General features: G+C 35.9%; 1 non-coding gene across 1 annotated transcript; it reads left to right on the plus strand.

The window, feature by feature from the left end:
- The first annotated feature begins 13,086 nt into the window (after nucleotides 1-13,086).
- On the plus strand, nucleotides 13,087-13,193 carry LOC137965260 (small nucleolar RNA R71). The gene has a single exon (XR_011116040.1). It is a non-coding gene; the product is annotated as a small nucleolar RNA R71 (small nucleolar RNA).
- Nucleotides 13,194-22,659: the final 9,466 nt, after the last annotated feature.

Here is a 22,659-nt window from a genome sequence, read left to right on the forward strand (position 1 = left end):
TCGGATAGTGAAAACAAAAAGTTTTGATTTACAAAAAAATGTGTACATCTAAAATGGAATGGAAATGCAGAAATGTAGAGAGAGCTAATTCCAAAAAGTCTCTGTAACTTTTAGGGACTGCAAACTCTTTTAGTTTTTACACATTAGCTTTGCAACAATCGGGAAAAGGGGGAGGTGGGGTATTTTTAACTGTGTTGACTCCCAATCCATAAGTCATTTCTTAAAAAAAATAGCCCGTTACCCATGATTGACCGATCAATCACTTTACAAATCCTCTGCGATTGTTAGCTCAGCTTTTTGTAAATGGGCAAAATAATGGCTTGTTTGACTGGGGTAAATTCCCCACTGCACGTTCATTTGAGAATTTAATGAGCGTTTGTTGTTCTCTTTGAAAGGTTTGGATCCATAGGGCATTTGTATGTTTAACATGTTTCAAGCTTGCATATCCATATTTAAATCATGTTAGGATCAGTTAGAGATCTCTTTCTTATCAAATTTCAAGTGATTAAGGCAAACTAGGGGAATTTCCCAAACTTGGACAACAAAACTTTTGTGTTCAAAGTGGTGTGTGAATAAAATTTCTTTACATACATTTGTTATTTTTTTAAATTTTTTCATACAAAAACTCTATAATTTTCATTTTGTTGCGATCTATTTTGCCTTTATCTCATTGTTTACGAGAGAATGGGAGAGTGAAAATTCAAAGTTTTGATTTAAGAAATAAGTGTACATCTAAAATGGAATGGAAATGCACAAATGTAGAGAGAGATAATTCCAAAGAGTCTCTGTAACTTTTAGGAAATGGAAACTTTTTTAGTTTTTATACATTTGGTAATGCAATGATCAGGAAAAGGGGGAGGTGGGGGATTTTTTACTGAGTGTTGACTCCCAATCCATAAGTCATTTCTTACAAAAACATAGCCCATTACACACGATTGACTGATAATCACTTTACAAATCCTCGGCGATTTTTAGCTCAAATTTTTGTAAATGGGAAAAATAATGGCTTCTCTCGGGTAAATATCCAACCGCACGTTGACATGAGAGTTTAATGAGCGCTTGTTGTTCGTTTTAAAAGGTTTGGATCCATCAGGCATTTGCATCTTTAACATGTTTCAAGCATGCAGATCCATATTTAAAACATATTAGGATGAGTTTGAAATCTCTTTCTTATCAAATTCCAAGCCATTAGGGTTGAACTATTGGAATTTCCAAAACTTGGATAACAAAACTTTAGCGTTCGTATGTGGTGTGTGAATAAATTTTCTTTACTTCATACATAAACTCTAAAATTTTAATTTTGTTGTGATCTATTTTGCCTTTATCTCCTTGTTTACGAGAGAATGGGAGAGTGAACACTCAAAGGTTTGATGTAAGAAATAAGGGTCCATCTAAAATGGAATGGAAATGCACAAATGTAGAGAGAGATAATTCAAAAAAGTCTCTATAACTTTTAGGGACTGCAAACTCTTTTAGTTTTTATACGTTAGGTTTTGCAATGATCGGGAAAAGGGGGAGGTGGGGGAATTTATCTTAGTGTTGACTCCCAATCCATAAGTCTTTTCTTAAAAAAAAAATCCCATTACGCATGATTGACCAATAAATCACTTTACAATTGTCTGCTATTGTTAGCTCAACTTCTGGTAAATGGGCAAAATAATGGCTTGTTTGACTCGGAAAAATATCTCATCGCACGTTCACTTGAGAATTTAATGAACTTTTTTTTGTTCGATTTAAAAGTTTTTGATCCATAGGGCATTTGCATCTTTAACATATTTCAAGCATGCATATCCATATTTAAAACAAGTTAGGATCAGTTAGAAATCTCTTTCTTATCAAATTCCAAGCCTTTAGGGTTGAACTAGTGGAATTTCCGAAACTTGGACAACGAAACTTTTGTGTTCATTTGTGGTGTGTTAATAAATTTTATTTTCATACATTTGTTATTTTTTTTTAGTTTTTCCATACATAAACTCTAAAATTTTCATTTTTTTGTGATCTTTTTTGCCTTTATCTCATAGTTTACGAGAGAATGGGAAGTTGAAAACTCAAAGTTTTGATATAAGAAATAAGTGTATATCTAAACTGGAAAGGAAAAGCACAAATGTAGAGAGATATAATTCCAAAAAGTCTCTGTAAGTTTCAGGGACTGCAAACTCTTTTAGTTTATATACATTAGGAATTGCAATGATCGAAAAAATAGGGAGGCGGGGGATTTTTAACTGAGTAATGCCTCCTAGTCAATAAGTCATTTCTTACAAAAACATAGCCTGTTATGCATGATTGACCGATAAATCACTTTACAAATCGTCTGCGATTGTTAGGTCAAAATTTTATAAATGGGGAAAATAATGTTTTGTTTGACTCGGGTAAATATCCCACCGCACGTTTACTTGAAAATTTAATGAGCGATTGTTGTTCGCTTTAATATGTTTGGTTCCATAGGGCATTTGCATCTTTAACATATTTCAAGCATGTATATCCATATTTAAAACATATTAGGATCAGTGAGAAATCTCTTTGTTATGAAATTCCAAGCCGGTAGGGTTGAACTAATGGAATTTCGCAAACTTGGAAAACAACACTTTTGTGTTCATTTGTAGTGTGTGAATAAATTTTCTTTACTTAGATTTGTTATTGTTTTTAATTTTTTCCAGACATAAATTCTAAAGTTTTCATTTTTTTGTGATCTATTTTGCCTTTATCTCCTTGTTTACAAGAGAATGAGAGAGTGAAAACTCAAAGTTTTGATTTAAGAAATAAGTTCAAATCTAAAATGGAATGGAAATGCACACATGTAGAGAGAGATAATTCCAAAAAGTCTCAGTAACTTTAAGGGACTGCAAACTCTTTTATTTTTTATACATTAGGTTTTACAACGATCGGAAAAAGGGGAGGCAGGGGATTTTTAACTGAGTGTTGACTCCCAATCCATAAGTCACTTCTTACAAAAACACAGCCCGTTACACATATTTGATCGACAAATCGTTTTACAAATCGTGTGTGAATTTTTGGTCAGCTTTTTGTAAATGGCCAAAATAATGGCTTGTTTGACTTGGGTAAATATCCCACTGCACGTTCACTTGAAAATTAAATGAGCGTTTGTTGTTCGCTTTAAAAGGTTTGGATCCATAGGGCTTTTGCATCTTTAACATGTTTCAAGCTTGCATATCCATATTGAAAACATGTTTCATGCATGCATATGCATATCAATTAGAAATCTCTTTCTTATCAAATTACAAGCCATTAGGGTTGAACTAGTAGAATTTCCAAAATTTGGACAAAAAACCTTTTGTGTTCGTTTGTGGAGTGTGAATAAATTTTCTTTACTTACATTTTTTATTGTTTTAAATTTTTTCCATACATAAATTTTAAAATTTTCATTTTTTTGTGATCTATTTTGCTTTTATGTCCTTGTTTATGAGAGAATTGGAGAGTGAAAATCAAAGATTTGATTTAAAATTACATCTAAAATGGAATGGAAAGGCACAAATGTAGAGAGAGATTTTTCCAAAATTTTTTTGTAACTTTTAGGGACTGCAAACTTTTTTAGTCGTTATACATTAGGTAATGCAATGATAGGGAAAAAGGGGAGGCGGGGGATTTTTAACTGAGTGTTGACTGCCAATCCATAGGTCATTTCTTAAAAAATGATAGCCCATTACGTACGATTGACTGATAAATCACTTTACAAATCATTTGCGATTGTTAGCTCAGGTTTTTCTACATAGGCAAAATATTGGCTTGTTTGACTCTGGTAAATATCCCACCGCGCGTTCACATGAAAATTAAATGACTATTTGTGTTTCACTTTAAAAGGTTTTGATCCAAAGGGAATTTGAATCTTGAACATGTTTCAAGCATGGATATCCATATTTAAAACATGTTAGGATCAGTTATAAATCTCTTTCTTATCAAATTCCAAGCCTTTAGGGTTGAACTATTGGAATTTCCCAAACAATGACAACAAAACTTTTGTGTTCATTTGTGGTGTGTGAATAAATTTTCTTTTCTAACATTTGTTATTGTTTTTAATTTTTTCCATGCATAAACTCTAAAATTTTCATTTTGTTGTGATCTATTTTACCTTTATCTCCTTGTTTACGAGAGAATGGGAGAGTGAAGACTCAAAGTTTAGATTGAAGAAATAAGTGTACATCTAAAATGGATTGGTTGAGTGTTGACTCTCAATCCACACATCATTACTTACAAAAACATAGCCCATTACGCATGATTGGCTGATAAATCACTTTAAAAATCGTGTGCAATGTTTAGGTCAAGTTTTTGTAACTGGGAAAAATATTGGCTTGTTTGACTCTGGTAAATATCCCACCGCACGATCACTTGAGAATTTTATGAGCGTTTGTTGTTCGCTTTAAGATTTTTAGATCCATAGGGCTTTTGCATCTTTAACATGTTTCAAGCATGCATATCCATATTTAAAATAGGTTAGGATCAATTCGAAATATTTTCCTTATCAAATTCCAAGCCATTAGGGTTGAACTTGTGGAATTTCCCAAACTTGCACAACAAAAATTTTGTGTTCGTTTGTGGAGTGTGAATAAATTTTCTTTACTTACATTTGTTATTATTTTTAATTATTTCCATACATAAACTCTAAAATATTTATTTTGTTGTTATCTATTTTGCCTTTATCTCCTTGTTTACGAGAGAATCGGAGAGTGAAAACTCCAAGTTTTGATTTAAAAAATAATGTGTACATCTAAAATGGAAAGGAAATGCACAAATTTAGAGAGTGATAATTCCAAAAAGTCTCTATAAATTTTAGGGACTGCAAACTCTTTTAGTTTTTATACATTAGGTTTTTCAATGATGGGGAAAAGTGGGAGACGAGGGATTTTTAACTAGATGTTGACTCCCAATCCAAAAGTCATTTTTTACAAAAACATAGCCCGTTATGCATGATTGACCGATAAATCACTTTACAAGTCGTCTGCTATTGTTAGGTCAACTTTTTGTAAATGGGCAAATTATTGGTTTGTTTGACTCGGGTAAATATCTCACTGCACTCTCACTTGAGAATTTAGTGAGCATTTTTTGTTCACTTTAAATGGTTTGGATCCATAGGGCTTTACATCTTTAACATGTTTCAAGCATGCATATTGATGTAGAATTTAGTTACATCGGTTTTAATACCTCGCAAGCGTACGAGTCGTTCATGTAATTTAGCGGGAAACAAGGGTCATATCCACAGGGAGGACTGAATTTTGTGTATTCTTCAGTCAACTAGCCTAACCAAATATGATGAATTAATATGAACTAAACACTAATTATATCCTAAATTATCATGCAATCATCTGGTTAACTACTTGCACAGCAGGAAACATCAACTCTAGATTTTACGGTGATTCGTGCCTCTCTCGAGCGCCACGTAACCACGGATCCAATTTCTCAATCCTTGCGTCTAGACCAAAATCGGATTAAAATACCAAAATCCAACCTAAATTATATTCCTACCCTAACTAGCTAATTTAATTAAATATCCGAAAAACAAATATTCAATAAACATTAATTATCAAATCAGATTCAATAAACATTCAAAACCTAAGTTCAAACTATATAAAAAATGAAATTAAAAAATGAGGAATTACTCCCCTTCTCCTTCCTTTTGCTTAGGCAGCAACTCGTTCTCACCGGTGGTGCAATTTCCTAAAATTGATGGCTTCGGGAAGAAAGAGTGAGTGGCCAGAGGTAGAGACGACGTTGGCGACGACAGATAGAAACCAACGGATGGAGGTGACGTCCGGCGAAGAATGAACCAGACAAGAAGTTCTCTAACAGGCTCTCTCAAGTCTCGGTCGGAGTCGGAATAACTCCGGGAATGGTCGAAAATACGTAATCGACACCGGAGGATGGTCGGAAAGCGGAATTGGCACCGGAGGATGGTCGGAAAGCGGAATTGGCACCGAAGAAGCCCTCTCAGATCACTTCTCGTCCTGGCGAACGAAAAATAGCACTGTCGAACTCACCTCGATGGAGACTCTCTCAAGCTCTCCTCGGGTTTGTTCACGGTTGCTGGATGGCGGTGGACGGCGGTGGATGGCGGTGGACGACGGTGGCGCGGTGAACGACGATGGGAAACTCCTCTCGGGTCTTCCCCTGTTTCGGTCGATGGTCGTGCTCTATTTTGTCGATGCTCTCTACTTTCTCTTGACGCTCCCCCACCTCCTTCGACACTCCTCTTTTCCTTTAATACCATCTTATTTGTTTTAAAATGATTTGCCCTAAAAATCACCTCCATTTCACTAAGGGCATTTTGGTAAATATCTCCTTCTCCACCAAAATTCTCCTGAAATTCCATAATTGAATCTATAAAAAGCATTTCAGGAAGAAATAAGCCTTAAAAACAATGAAATATAATTCAGGAGAGAAAAATATGCAATATCGACAGTGATTAATGCCAAATTCAATAAATGCTCATTTCATTTGAAAACCGATAAATAACCACCTATAACACAATTATAAGGGTTATTCTATTATAATAAACCTAGTTCTCATGTCAGAATATGGCATCTATCACACCCCAAACCTAAATCTTTGTTAGTCCCTAGCAAAACAACAATCGAACCAAAATTACGCCTAGGAAAATAGAATGCCACTTTCGTAGGGAGCACAATTGTATTTAGCGCATGCAACAAGCCGTTAAACCCCTACTCTGCAGTAGTGGACGAGTTATGTCTCGTGAGGGTTTGCATGGAATTTATCCACAAAATTCATCTAAATCAATAATATAAAAAGAAAAATTGAAGTAAATTTACTCCTCATTAGCATATGACTAACACTTAGTATCGTAAAATGTCTGAAAATCATATGAGATCTTGTGCAATTTGAAAATCTGTGTAAAATATAGCATATTATTAATCCAAATATACTCATTGTTATTCCACCTGAACCAATGTGACCCATAAGCAATTACTTCAACAGAACAAAGAGGCAACAAATAACAATAAAATCTTGTCACATCACAATTAAGAGAAAATAGTAGAGTAAGCCTGTTGTCTGAAATTCTCACAAAAGAAATATACCAATTTCAATCTTGACTTGCAACTTCTTTCCAATTACAATCCATCATCAAAGTTAAGGAAACTCATTGCTTCCAGATTTAAAACCATTTTACGCTATTACCAGCGCACTTTTGCTATTACCAGCGTAATTTTTGTTTCACTGAATACTTTTGGTATTACCACCATTTTGTATTTGTCTTCACAGCACATGCACTTATTTTTAAGTAATCGATTGTTCCGGTGCATGTCCCTAGGTTTACCCAGGCTGTTTCTGAAGTTATCTATCTTTTATAAGCAAGAGCATTTCCAGTTTCATTCATACATTACAACAAGGAATTTCACTGAGGTATAAAAAGGAATGAGTTCAAACAGGCATACAAGACTATTCAGACTAACATAGATCAACACTAGATTTACATGTTCTCTTTTGCAACTAAGTTCCAAGTCTAATGCAATAGTAAGTTATCCCACTGAATTCTCATGGATCACAACAAATGATATCAGATTTCTAATAGGCATATTCTACACAGTTTTACGAAAAATTTTAAAACACATTTGAGCAACTTATTTTAACTCTACTAATGTTAACCACATACTAAGAGGAGTAATTTGAAAACCACGAACATAAATCAAAAGAAAATTGTCGCTAAGACATAAAAGAGTCGTTTCCTCCCCCCAAACCTAAACCTGACATTGTCCTCAATGGGGAAAAGTTAAAACACCAGAACGACTACAAAAAGGAATAACAACTTAGCTAGTTATACTCCAGCAGGGTGAGGGTTAAGCTCCCTCAGGGCTTCTAAATCGATAGGTGGGAACATATGTGTTTGGTCATCAACAATAATACCAAAAAGTCAATAAAGACCCCCAGGAATGATACATAGTCTCCCTCGAAGAAGGTTTACTCGTATCAGCCGTACCCGTAGGTAATCATTTGTAGATGAAACCACTATCCCACATCACACTTTGAAGAAATCTCCGTGTGACTGGCCACTGAAGGCAGCAGGAATCACGTGCTGAGCACAAGTCCTTAAGTTACTCACCATAAGGTTTTCATTCAATACTTCAAGATCGAACTGGTCAATCCCAGAACGGTTGTTTGAGTACAAACCTCTCAAACTAGGGACCAAAAGTCTTGTCATCGACTACCAGAACCATTTATGCTCTCAGCCGGCAAGAGAGTACCCCGAGTCCATGATGGGGCCGGCATCGCCGGGGGACCTCCAATCAATCAAGACCAGAGTACACCAAAGGTTATACCAAATAAGAATGAATAAACCAAAAAAAATAAAAAAAAAATGTAATGTACAAAGGGATAGAAACATGGGGATTACCCACATTGTGAAGTTTATAGTCGTAAGCCAGACTCTGACACATTCAAGATGAAATGACAAGTTCCTCCAAGAAAATCACCATCACCTCCTCCGGTGTGGGGACATTCTCAAGATATAGTTTGAGCCTCTGACCGTTAACTTTAAAGACCGACCCGTCTCCGTGATTGCGGATCTCAATAGCGCCATGAGGAAACACCTGTGGGACTTCAAATGGACCGGACCACCTGGATCTTAGCTCCCCTGGAAACAAATGCAATCGTGAGTTATAAAGTAAAACATTCTGCCCAACAGTAAAAGACTTACGAAAAATAGATTTATCATGTAAAAGCTTTGTTCGCTCATAAGCATCATGACGTATCTCCTCCAACTAATTCAATTGCAATTTTCTCTCCTCACCCGCTTGAGTTAAATCAAAATTCAAAGCCTTAATGGCCCAGTAAGCTCTATGCTCAAGCTCAATAGGTAGATGACATGTTTTGGCGAACACTAGGAGAAATGGAGACATCCCAATAGGAGTCTTATAAGCGGTTCGATAGGCCCATAAAGCATCATCCAATCGAGTGGACCAATCTTTCCTATCAAAGCGAACCGACTTCTCCAAAATCCGTTTGATCTCCCTATTAGAGATTTCCACTTGACCACAAGTTTGCGGGTGGTACGGAGCGGACACCCGATGAGTGATGGAATATTTCTTCAATAAGGTCTCAAATGCTCTATTACAAAAATGAGATCCCCCATCACTGATGATCGCTCTCGGGGTACCAAACCGATTAAAGATATTTTCTTTTAAAAACTTTATCACCACTTTGTGATCATTTGTCTTATATGCAATAGCTTCAATCCATTTAGAGACATATTCAACGGCAACAAGGATGCATTGATAGCCGAACGAGACAGGAAAAGGACCCATGAAGTCAATACCCCACACATCAAACAATTCAACAATAATCTTCCTAGACAAACAACCAGGTCGTTGGCATTTATCGCACACCTGACAAAACTCATGGGCATCTCTAAATAATGAAGGCCAATAGAAACCACATTGCAAGACTTTAGTCGCGGTCCTTCTAGCACCAAAATGTCCACCACATACGTGGGAATGACAAAATTCAAGAATGTTGGCAAAGTCTTGCTCATGTACACAACGCTTAATGACTTGGTCAGAACACACCTTGAACAAATAAGGGTCATCCAGAAAAAAATGTTGGACTTGGGAAAAGAATTTCAACCGATCTTGTTTACTCCAATAATCAGGAATCTTATGAGTTACAAGATAGTTGACTATGTCAGCAAACCAAGGCAACTGGGATACTTGGAGAAGTAGTTCATCAAGGAAGGAATCCTTCCTGAGGTGTTACACAGGTCCTAGATAGATCAGCAACAACATTCTCACAACCCTTCTTATCTCGAATCTCAAGGTCAAATTCTTGCAATTGCAAGATCCATCTAATCAAGCGAGGTTTAGTGTCCTTGATGGATAATAAGTACTTCAAAGAAGAATGATCAGTGAACACTATAACATTTGACCCTAACAGATATGATCTGAATTTGTTCAAGGCAAACACAACAGCTAGCAACTCCTTCTCAGTGGTAGTGTAATTCAATTGAGCAACATGAAGAGTGCGGCCAGCATACTGAATGACACAGGGCATTTTATCCATTTTTTGCCCCAAAACAGCCCTCAATGCATAGTCAGAGGCATCACACATCAACTCAAAAGGCAAAGACCAAATAGGGGGTTGGACAATGGGTGCAGTGGACAAACATTTCTTCAGTGTCTCAAAAGCATGAATATAGGCATCATCAAAGGCAAAAGCAACACCTTGAGCAAGCAAATTCATCAAAGGACGAGAAATTTTGCTAAAGTCTTTAATGAAACGCCTATAGAACCCAGCATGGCCAAGGAAAAAATGCACCCCCTTCACAGAAGTACGTGGTGGCAGATTGGCAATTAGGTCAACCTTGGCTTTGTCCACTTCTACACCTCGCTCAGACACTACATGTCCTGCAGCAATTCCTTCTTTTACCATGAAGTGGCATTTCTCCCAATTCAAGACTAAATTGGACTTAATGCAACGGGACAATACGAGTGAAAGATTGTGCAGACATGTATCAAAACTAGAGCAGAACAAAGAAAAGTCATCCATAAATACCTCTAAAAAGTCACCAATCATGTCGAAAAAGATACTCATCATGCACCGTTGGAAAGTGGCGGGCGCATTGCATAAACCAAAAGGCATGCGTCTGTAAGCATAGGTGCCAAACGGATACGTGAATGTGGTCTTTTCCTGGTCTTCCGGAGCAATGGGAATTTGATTGTAACCAGAGTATCCATCTAAGAAGCAATAAAAATTGTGGCCGACCAATCGCTCTAGTACCTGATCAATGAAAGGTAGTGGGAAGTGATCCTTCCTAGTGGCGGAATTAAGTTTTCTATAGTCAATGCAGACACACCACTTGGTGGTAGTTCTTGTGGGAATCAATTCACCACTCTCATTTTTCATTATCATTATCCCCCCTTTCTTAGGGACAACTTGAATTGGACTCACCCAGGTGCTATCGGAAATAGGGTAAATGATTCCTGTCACAAGCAACCTGATGACTTCTTCTCTCACAACCTCCAGCATATGGGGATTTAACCTACGTTGCATCTCACGTGAGGCTTTAGTCCCCTCCTCAAAATGAATACAATGAATGCATATGGTGGGGCTAATCCCTTTTAAGGCATCAAGAGTCCACCCCAATGCCTCTCTGTGTGCTTGTAAAACTTCAGTCAATTGTTCCTCCTGCTCAGTACTCAAATAAGAGGAAATAATGACTGGTAATGAGTTCATGGGCCCCAAGAATGCATACTTCAACGTGGGAGGAAGTGGCTAAAGATCTAGCTTGGAAGTTTCAAGGGGTTTGTACAAGTCAAGAGGAAGATCTTGTGGATGATCAGTTGTGATAACCTCATAAGCTTCCTCCAACAGAGGTACAGAATTGAGTAAAGAATCAACCTCTTGGAAATATGTTTCCTCATCAAAATAGTCCATGTTTAAAGATGTTATGCAAGTCTCAAAAGATTCAAGAGTGGATTCGTCATCAAGCATAACAGTTTCTATCTTAAATGCAAGACTCAGATCATCAGACTCAAGTGGGTGGTGCCCGACAATAAATACATTTAATGAGACCTTAAAATTTCCAAAAGACAACTTCAACTCACCACTTTTACAATGATTGATAGCATTAGATGTGGCTAAGAAGGGACGTCCTAGGATGACAGGAATTTGGTTGGTCACATTGACTACTGGTTCTGTATCAAGAACAATGAAATCAACCGGGAACAGAAATTTGTCCACTTTTATCAAAACATCTTCAACTATTCCTCGTGGTATCTTGATAGAACGGTAAGCTAGTTGAAGTGTGATGGGAGTAGGCTTCAATTCCCCCAAACCTAATTTCTGGTACACAAAGAAAGGAAGCAAATTCACACTTGCCCCTAATTCAAGAAGAACTCTCTGGATGGTATGTTCACCAATGACACATGAAATTGTGGGACATCCAGGATATTTAACTTTGTGCTTCAGAATTGAGCTTACATTCTCAGTAAGAAAGACCTTTTTGTTAACATGTTGTTTTCTCTTCTGTGTACAAAGGTCTTTCAAAAATTGGGCATAGGCAGGGACTTGCCTAATAGCATCAAGAAGTAGAATGTTAATGTGCACCTTACTAAACAGTTCCAACATTTCATGCATGCTATCTCCTTTCCTAGGTGGGCCCGATAACCTCTGTGGATAAGGAGCTAGTGGGACTTGGTTAGGGATCTGCTTGGCTGTAGGTGAACAACTTGGAGGTTCTTCACCCAATGATGTGTCCCCATTGTCATCCTTTGACTCCTTAGACTTAGTGGTCCCTACCCCATTGTTCAACTCACGACCACTCCTAAGGGTGGTTATGGGTTTGGTTTGCTCATGGTGGGGTTTGGAACTCAACCCACTCTCATGTGTGCTTTTGGGGTTAGGAATGGTTTGACTCGGGAGTCTATTTTGTGCTTGTTCACTCATGTGGCTGGCCAACTGACTCACTTGCATTTCAAGTTTTGCAGTGGAGGACTCTTTATTCTGCATGAATAATTGAAGTGTATCCTCAAGTGAAGATTTTTGTGGAATCAGTGGTTGTTGAGTGAAGTGTGGGCGCGGAGGTTGGGGTTGAGTAAACCCTGGAGGACCCCCAACCTGTGGGCCCTTGGACCATGAGAAATTTGGGTGCCTAGCCCAACCCGGATTATATGTTTCTGAAAAAGGATCGTTCCGATTTGGTCTAAGAAAATTCTGGACTGCATTCAAGTCCTCAAAGAGCTCTGGGTAGGATGAACTAGATGAACACATTTGTGTGGGATGAGATGAACCAGAGCATATGGCACACAGACAATAGATGGGTTAGGAGCAGGTGAACTCTTGGACACCATAAGGGCATTAATTTTTCTAGTCAACCCATCAATCTTGGCCATGAGCATAGGTGTTTCACTAACCTCGTAGAGACCCCTTCTTTTGGCTTTGTGGGATCTCCTATCAACATTAAATGATCAACCCCATTGCTGAGATTGATCACTCAACATTTCAAAAAAATCCCACGCCTCACTAGCACTCTTATCCATCAAACTCCCACCACTCGTTGCATCTACCATGGATCTAACCTGGGGTGTAAGATCTTGATAAAAGTATTGCACTAAATGCCATTTCTCAAACCCATGATGTGGACACCTACGGATCAAATCCTTCCATTTCTCCCAAGCCTCATAACAGTGTTCACCCTCCTGCTACATAAAGTTGGAGATTTCTCTCCTGAGGGTTGTAGTTCTCTGAATGGGAAAGTACTTGGACAAAAATTTTGTGACTAATGTGTCCCATGAAGTAATGCTACCCACCTCTAAGGAATTAAGCCAAGACTTGGCCTTATCCTTAAGTGAAAATGGAAAAAGTCTTAACCGGATAGAGTCATCTGAGAAATTCTGGTATTTGAAAGTTGCACAAATATCTAAGAATTCCTTGATGTGGTAATATGGGTCCTCCTTCTCCAACCAATTGAATGTAGGGAGGAGTTGGATCACACCCAGTTTCAACTCATAACTGGCGGCAGTAGTGGGTGGCAATATAATGCAAGAAGGTTATGTGAAGTGGGATGGGATAGAATAATCCCTCAGGGCTCTACGGTCACCTGCTATAGGTAACTGTAATGGTTCACCCTGATTTGCCATGGTAGCTCCTAACTTGACTTTGGGTGTTTTCCTACAAATCTGTTCTACCTCTTCAACAAAGGGAGCTAATGGTCCACCTAGGGAGTGGCGCCCGTGCATAAAAACACAAAAAGAAACAAAACGAACTATCAAATTAAGCTAACAAACTCACTGCTAAAAATATGAACTAACTAGAAGAAATAAAAATAATTCCATACAAAATACCAAGCTAAAATTATGAAAGCAACAAAAAATAAAATAAAATAAAATAAAATAAAATAAAAATAAATCTAACCTAAGACCATGGAGAAAAAAGAAATACACTTAATACGTGCCTCCCCGGCAACGGCGCCAAAAACTTGATGTAGAATTTAGTTACATCGGCTTTAATACCTCGCAAGCGTACGAATCGTTCATGTAATTTAGCGGGAAACGAGGGTCATATCCACAGGGAGGACTAAATTTTGTGTATTCTCCAATCAACTAGCCTAACCAAATATGATGAATTAATATGAACTAAACACTAATTATATCCTAAATTATCAAGCAATCATCTGGTTAACTACTTGCACAACGTCAACTCTGGATTTTACGGTGATTCGTGCCTCTCTCGAGCACCACGTAACCACGGATCCAATTTCTCAATCCTTGCGTCTAGACTCTCTCGGGCACATAAAGTGAAAGACAGAAATCGGATTAAAATACCAAAATCCAACCTAAATTATATTCCTACCCTAACTAGCTAATTTAATCAAATATCCGGAAAACAAATATTCAATAAACATTAATTATCAAATCAGATTCAATAAACATTCAAAACCTAAGTTCAAACTATATAAAAAATGAAATTCAAAAATGATGAATTACTCCCCTTCTCCTTCCTCTCACTCGGGCAGCAACTCGTTCTCATGGGTGGTGCAATTTCCCGAAATTGATGGCTTCGGGTAGCAAGAGTGAGTGGCCGGAGGTAGAGATGACACCGGTGACGACGGACAGAAGTCGATGGATGGAGGTGACGTCCGGCATAGAACAAAACAGAGATGAAGTTCTCTAACCGGCTCTCTCGAGTCTTGGTCGGAGTCGGAATACCGCTGGGAATGGTCGGAAATACGTAATTGACGCCGGAGGATGGTCGAAAAGCAGAATTGGCACCGGAGAAGCCCTCTCGGATCACTTCTCGGCTTGGCGAGCGGAAACAAGCACTATCAAACTCACCTCGACGGAGACTCTCTCAAGCTCTCCTCGGGTTTGTTCTCGGTTGCTGGACGGCGGTGGACGACGGTGGCGCAGCGAACGACGGTGGGAAACTCCTCTCGGGTCTTCCACTATTTCGGTCGACGGTCGTGCTCTATTTTGGTCGATGCTCTCTATTTTCTCTTGACGTTCCCCCACCTCCTTCGACGCTCCTCTTTTCCTTTAATACCATCTTATTTTTTTTAAAACGATTTGCCCTAAAAATCACCTCCATTTCACTAAGGACATTTTGGTAAATATCTCCTTCTCCACCAAAATTCTCCTGAAATTCCATAATTGAATCTATAAAAAGCATTTCAGGAAGAAATAAACCTTAAAAACAATGAAATATAATTCAGGAGAGAAAAATATGCAATATCGATAGTGATTAATGCCAAATTTAATAAATGCTCATTTCATTTGAAAACCGATAAATAATCACCTATATCACAATTATAAAGGTTATTCTATTATAATTAACCTAGTTCTCATGTCAGAATATGGCATCTATCACATATCCATATTTAAAACAAGTTAGGATCACTTAGAAATCTCTTTCCTACTAAATTCCAAACCATTAGGGTTGAACTAGTTGAATTTCGCAAACTTGGACAACTAAAATTTTGTGTTCTTTGTGGTGTGTGAATAAATTTTATTTACTTACATTTTTTATTTTTTTATTTTTAACATACATAAACTCTAAAATTTTCTTTTTATTGTTATCAATTTTTCCTTTATCTCCTTGTTTAAGAGAGAATTGGAGAGTGAAAACTCAAAGTTTTGATTTAAAAATAAGTGTACATCTAAAAGGGAATGAAAAGGCATAAATGTAGAGAGAGATAATTCTAAAAAGTCGATGAAACTTTTAGGGACTGCAAACTCTTTTAGTTTTTATACGTTAGTTTTAGCAAAGATCGGGAAAAGGGGGAGGGCTAGGGATTTTTAACTGAGTGTTGACTCCCAATTCATTAGTCATTTCTTACAAAAACATAGCCGTTACACATGATTGACCGATAAATCACTTTACAAATCATTTGCAATTGTAAGGACAACTTTTTGTAAATGGGTAAAATAATGGCTTGTTCGACTTGGGTAAATATCCCACCGCACATTCACTTGAGAATTTAATGAAAATTTCTTTTCACATTAAAAGGTTTGGATCCATAGGACATTTGCATCTTTAACATATTTCAAGCACGCATATCCATATTTAAAACATATTAGGATCAGTTAGAAATCTCTTTCTTATAAAATTCCAAGCCATGAAGGTTGAACTAGTGCAATTTCCCAAACTTGAACAATAAAACTTTCGTGTTCGTTTGTGGTGTGTGAATAAATTTTCTTTACTTATATTTTTTATTATTTTTAATTTTTTCCATACATAATCTCTTAAATGTTCATTTTGTTGTGATCTATTTTGCCTTTATCTCATAGTTTACGAGAGAATGGGAGAGTGAAAACTCAAAGTTTTGATTTAATAAATAAGTGTATATCTAAAATGGAATGGAAATGCACAAATGTAGAGAGAGATATTTCCAAAAAGTCCCTGTAACTTTTAGGGACTGCAAACTCTTTTAGTTTTTATACATTAGGTATTCCAATGATAGGGAAAAGGGGGAGGCGGGGGATTTTTAACTGAGTGTTGATTCCTAGTCGATACGTCATTTCTTAAAAAAACATAGCCCATTACGCATGATTGACCTATAAATCACTTTAAAAATCGTCTGCGATGATTTCATCAGCTTTTTGTAAATTGCCAAAATAATGCCATGTTTGACATAGGTAAACATCCAATGCATGTTCACTTGAGAATTTAATTAGTATGTTTTATTCTCTTTGAAAGGTTTTGATCGATAGGGCATTTGCATCTTTAACATGTTTCAAGCATGCATATCCATATTTAAAACATGTTAATATCAGTTAGAAATCTCTTTCTTTCAAATTCCAAGCCATTAGGGTTGAACTAGTGGGATTTCCCAAACTTGGACGACAAAAATTTTGTGTTCATTTGTAGTGTGTGAATAAATTTTCTTTACTTACATTTGTTATTGTTTTTAATTTTTCCATTCATAAACTCTAAAATTTTCATTTTGTTGTGATCTATTTTGGCTTTATCTCCTTGTTTACGAGAGAATCGAATAGTGAAAACTCAATGTTTTCATTTAAAAAAAAAATTGTACTTCTAAAATGGAATGGAAATGTACAAATGTAGAGAGAGATAATTCCAAAAATTCTCTATAACTTTTAGGGACTGCAAACTCTTTTATTTTTTATGCATTAGGTATTGCCATGTTCTAGAAATGGGGAGGCAGGGGAACTTTAACCTAAGTGTTGACTCCCAGTCCATAAAAACATTTCTCACAAAAACATAGTCCGTTACGCATGATTGACCGATAAATCACTTTCCAAATATTCTGCAATTGTTTGGTTAGCTTTTTGTAAAAGGGCAAAATAATGGCTTGTTTAACTCTAGTAAATATTGTTTTTAATTTTTTCCATACATGAACTCTAAAATTTTCATTTTGTTGTGATCTATTTTGCCTATATCTCTTTGTTTACAAGAGAAAGGGAGAGTGAAAAATAAAAGTTTTGATTTAAGAAATAAGTGTACATTTAAAATGGGATGGAAGTGCACAAATGTAGATGGAGATAATTCCAAAAGGTCTCTGTAACTTTTTGGGATTGCAAACTCTTTTAGTTTTTATACAATATGTTTTGCAAAGATCTGGAAATGGTGGAGGAGGGAATTTTTAACTGAGTGTTGATTCCCAATCCATAAGTCATTTCTTACAAAAACATAGCCCGTTACGCATGATTGACCGATAAATCACTTTACAAATTGTCTGCGATTATTCGGTCAGCTTTTTGTAGATGGGCAAAATAATGGCTTGTTTGACTCGGGTAAATATTCTACCGCACGTTCACTTGAGAATTTAATGAGCGTTTTTTGTTCGCTTTTAAAGGTTTGGATCTATAGGGCATTTGCATCTTTAACATGTTTCAAGCATGCATATCCGTATTTAAAACATGTTTGGATCAGTTAGAAATCTCTTTCTTACAAAATTCCATGGCATTAGGGTTGAACTAGTGGAATTTCCAAAACAAGGACGACAAAACGTTTGTGGTGTGTGAAGAAATTTTCTTTACTTACATTTGTTATTGTTTTTAATATTTTCCATACATAAACTCTAAAATTTTCATTTTGTTGTGATCTATTTTGCCAATGTTTTGATTTAAAAAAAATTCTACATATAAAATGGAATGGAAATGCACAAATGTAGGGAGAAATAATTCCAAAAAGTCTCAGTAATTTTTAGGGACTACAAACTCTTTTAGTTTTTATACATTCGGTTTTGCAAAGATCGGGAAAAGGGGGAGGTGGGGGTTTTTTAACTGAGTGTTGACTCCCAATCCATAAGTCAATTCTTACAAAAACATAGCCCATTATGCATGATTGACCGATAAATCACTTTAAAAATTGTCTGCGATTGTTAAGTCAACTTTTTGTAAATTGCCAAAATAATGGCTTGTTTGACCCAGGTAAATATACCACTGCACGTTCACTTGAGAATTTAATAAGCATTTTTTGTTCACTTTAAAAGGTTTGGATCAAAAGGGCATTTGCATCTTTAACATGTTCCAATAATGCATACCCATATTTAAAACATGTTAGTATCAGTTAGAAATCTCTTTCTTATCAAATTCCAAGCCATTAGGGTTGAACTCGTGGACCAAACTTGGACAACAAAACTTTAGTGTTCGTTTGTGGTCTGTGAATAATTTATTTTACTTACATTTGTTATTGTTTTTAATTTTTTCCATACATAAACTCGAAAATTTTCATTTTGTTGTGGTCTATTTTGCCTTATCTCCTTGTAAACGAGAGAATGGGAGAGTGAAAACTCAAAGTTCTGATTTAAGAAATAAGTGTACATCTAAAATGGAATGGAAATATACAAATGTAGAGAAAGATAATTCCAAAATGTATCTGTACCTTTAAGGGACTGCAAACTCTTTTAGTTTTTATACATTAGCTTTCACAATGATCGGGAAAAGGGGGAGGCGGGGATTTTTAACTATGTCTTGACTCCCAATGCCTAAGTCATTTCAGCCAAAAACATAACCCCTTACCCATGATTGACCGATAAATCACTTTACAAATCGTCTCTAATTGTTAGCTCATTTTTTTGTAAATGGGCAAAATAATGGCTAGTTTGACTAGCGTAAATATCCCACCGCATGTGCACTTGAGGATTTAATGAGTGTCTTTTGTTGGCATTAAATGTTTGGATCCATAGGGCATTTGCATCTTTAACATGTTTCGAGCATGCATATCCATATTTAAAACATGTTAGGACAGTTAGAAATCTCTTTCTTATCAAATTCCAAGCCATTAGGGTTGAAGTAGTGGAATTTCCCAAACTTGGACAACAAACTTTTGTGTTCATTTGTGGTGTGTGAATAAATATTCTTTACTCATATTTGTTATTTTTTTAATTTTTTCCTTACATAAACTCTAAAATTTTCATTTTGTTGTGATGTATTTTGCATTTATCTCTTTGTTTACGACAGAAACGGAGAGTGAAAACACAAAGTTTTGAGTTAAAAAAAAGTGTACATCTAAAATGTAATGGAAATGCACAAATTTAGAGAGAGGTAATTTCAAAAAGTCATTGTAACTTAGGAACTGCAAACGTTTTTAGTTTTTATACATTAGGTTTTGCAATGAACAGGAAAAGGGGGAGGTGGGGGATTTTTAGCAGAGTGTTGACTCCCATATTTTTGAGTCATTTCTTACAAAAATATAGCCCGTTAGACATGATTGACCGATAAATCTTTTTACAAATCGTCTACGATTGTAAGGTCAACTTTTTGTAAATGGGCAAAATAATGGCTTGTTATACTCGGGTAAAAATCCAACTGCACGTTCACTAGAGAATATAATGTGCATTTTTTGTTCACATTAAAAGGTTTGGATCCATAGGGAAAATCTTTAACATGTTTCAAGCATGCATATCCATATTTAAAACATGTTAGGATCAGTTAGAAATCTTTTTCTTATCAAATTCCAAGCGATTAGGGTTGAACTAGTGGAATTTCCCAAACGTGCACAACAAAACTTTTAAGTTCATTTCTGGCGTGTGAATAAATTTTATTTACTTACATTCGTTACTATTTTTAATTTTTTCCGTACAAAAACTGTAAAATTTTCATTTTGTTGTGATCTATTTTGCCTTTTATCTCCTTGTTTATGAGAAAATTGGATAGTGAAAACTTAAAGTTTTAATTTAAGAAATAAGTTTACATCTAAAATGGAATGGAAATACACAAATGTAGAGAGAGATAATTCCAAAAAGTCTCTGTAAGTTTTAGGGACTACAAACTCTTTTAGTTTTTATACATTAGGTACTCCTATGAGAGGGAAAAGGGGGGGCAGGGGATTTTTAACTAAGTGTTGACTCCTAGTCCATAAGTCATTTCTTACAAAAACATAGCCCGTTATGCATGATTGACCGAGAAATCACTTTACAAATCGTCTGTGATTGTTGGTCAGCTTTTTGTAGAAGGCCAAACTAATGGCTTGTTTAACTCGGGTAAATATCCCACCGCACGTTTACTTAAGAATTTAATGAGCGTTTTTTGTTCGCTTTAAAAGGTTTGGATCCATAGGGCATTTGCATCTTTAACATGTTTCAATCATACATATTCATATTTAAAACATGTTCAGATAAGTAAGAAATCTATTTCTTATCAAATTCCAAGCCATTAGGGTTGAACTAGTGGAATTTCAAAAACTTGGACTACAAAACTTTTATGTTCGTTTGTTGTATGTGAAGAAATTTTCTTTACTTACATTTGTTATTGTTTTTAATTTTTTCCATGCATAAACTCTAAAATTTTCATTTTGTTGTCATCTATTTTGCCATTATCTCCTTGTTTACTAGAGAATCGGAGAGTGGAAGCTCAAAGTTTTGATTTTAAAAAAACGTGTATATCTAAAATGGAATGGAAATGTACAAATGTAGAGAGAGATAGTTCCAAAAATCCTCTATAACTTTTAGGCATTGCAAACTCTTTTATTTTTTATACTTTAGGAATTGCAATGATCGGATTTTTAATTGAGTGTTGCCTCCCAGTCCATAAGTAATTTCTTAATAAAACATAACCCGTTATGCATGATTGACTGATAAATCACTTTACAAATCGTCTGCGATTGTTAGGTCAACTTTTTGTAAATTGGCAAAATAATGTCTTATTTGACTCGGGTAAATATCCCACCTCACGTTCACTTGAGAATTTAATGAGTGTTTGTGTTTTTCTTTAAAAGGTTTAGATCCATAGGGCTTTTGCATCTTTAACATGTTTCAAGCATGCATATCCATGTCAATTTGAAATCTCTTTGTTATGAAATTCCAAGCCATTAGGATTGAACTAGTAAATTTTCCCAAACTTGGACAACAAAAATTTTGTGTTCGTTTGTGGAGTGTGAATCAATTTTCTTTACTTACATTTGTTATTGTTTTTAATTTTTTCCATACATCAACTATAATATTTTCATTTTGTTGTGATCTATTTTCCCTTTATGTCCTTGTTTACGAGAGATTTGGAGAGTGAAAACTTAAAGATTTGATTAAAAACAATGTTTACAACTAAAATGGAATGGAAAGGCACAAATGTAGAGAGAGATAATTCCAAAAAGTCTCTGTAACTTTTAGGGACTGCAAACTTTTTTAGTTTTTATACATTAGGTAATGCAATGATAGGGAAAAAGGGGAGCGAGGGGTTTTTAACTGAATGTTGACTCCCAGTCCATAGAACCTTTCTTAAAAAATTATAGCCCGTTACGCACAATTGACTGATACATCACTTTACAAATCGTCTGCAATTGTTAGCTCAGCTTTTTGTAAAAGGGCAAAATATTTGCTTGTTTGACTCGGGTAAATATCCCACTGCACGTTCACATGAGAATTTAATGAGTGTTTGTGTTTCCGTTAAAAAGGTTTGCATCCATAGGGAATTTGCATCGTTAACATGTTTCAAGCAAGCATATCCATCTTTAAAACATGTTAGGATCAGTTATAAATCTCTTTCTTATCAAATTCCAAGCCTTTAGCGTTGAACTCCTTGAATTTCCCAAACATGGACAACAAAACTTTTGTGTTCGTTCGTGGTGTGTGAATAATTTTTCTTTACTAACATTTGTTGTTGTTTTTAATTTTTTCCATACATAAACTCTAAAATTTTCATTTTGTTGTGATCTATTTTACCTTTATCTCCATGTTTACGAGAGAATGGGTGAGTGAAAACTCAAAGTTTTGATTGAAGAAATAAGTGCACATCTAAAATGGAATGGAAATGCACAATTGTAGAGAGTTCCAAAAAGTCTCAGTAACTTTTAGGGACTGCAAACTCTTTTAGTTTTTATACATTTGGTCTTGCAATGATCAGGAAAAGAGAGAGACGGGGGATTTTTAACTGAGTGTTGACTCCCAGTCCATTAGTCATTTCTTACAAAAACATAGCCCGGTACACATGATTGACCGATAAACTAATTTACAAATCGTGTGCGATTTTTAGGTCAGCTTTTTGTAAATGGGTAAAATAATGGCTTGTTTGGCTTGGGTTAATATTCCACCGCACATTCACTTGAGAATTTAATGAGAATTTGTTGTGCACTTTAAAAAGTTTGGATCCATAGGGCATTTGCATATTCAACATGTTTCGGGCATGCATATCCATATTTAAAACATGTTAGGATCAGTTAGAAATCTCTTTCTTATCAAATTCAAAACCATTAGGGTTGAACAAGTGGAATTTCCTATACTTGGACAACAAAACTTTTGTGTTC

This window comes from Aristolochia californica, unplaced genomic scaffold (genome assembly GCF_029961685.1).
Source record: "Aristolochia californica isolate CCGP_79_NKW_82.1479 unplaced genomic scaffold, dmAriCali1.0.hap1 SCAF_1, whole genome shotgun sequence".
In the NCBI taxonomy this organism is placed as follows: domain Eukaryota; kingdom Viridiplantae; phylum Streptophyta; class Magnoliopsida; order Piperales; family Aristolochiaceae; genus Aristolochia; species Aristolochia californica.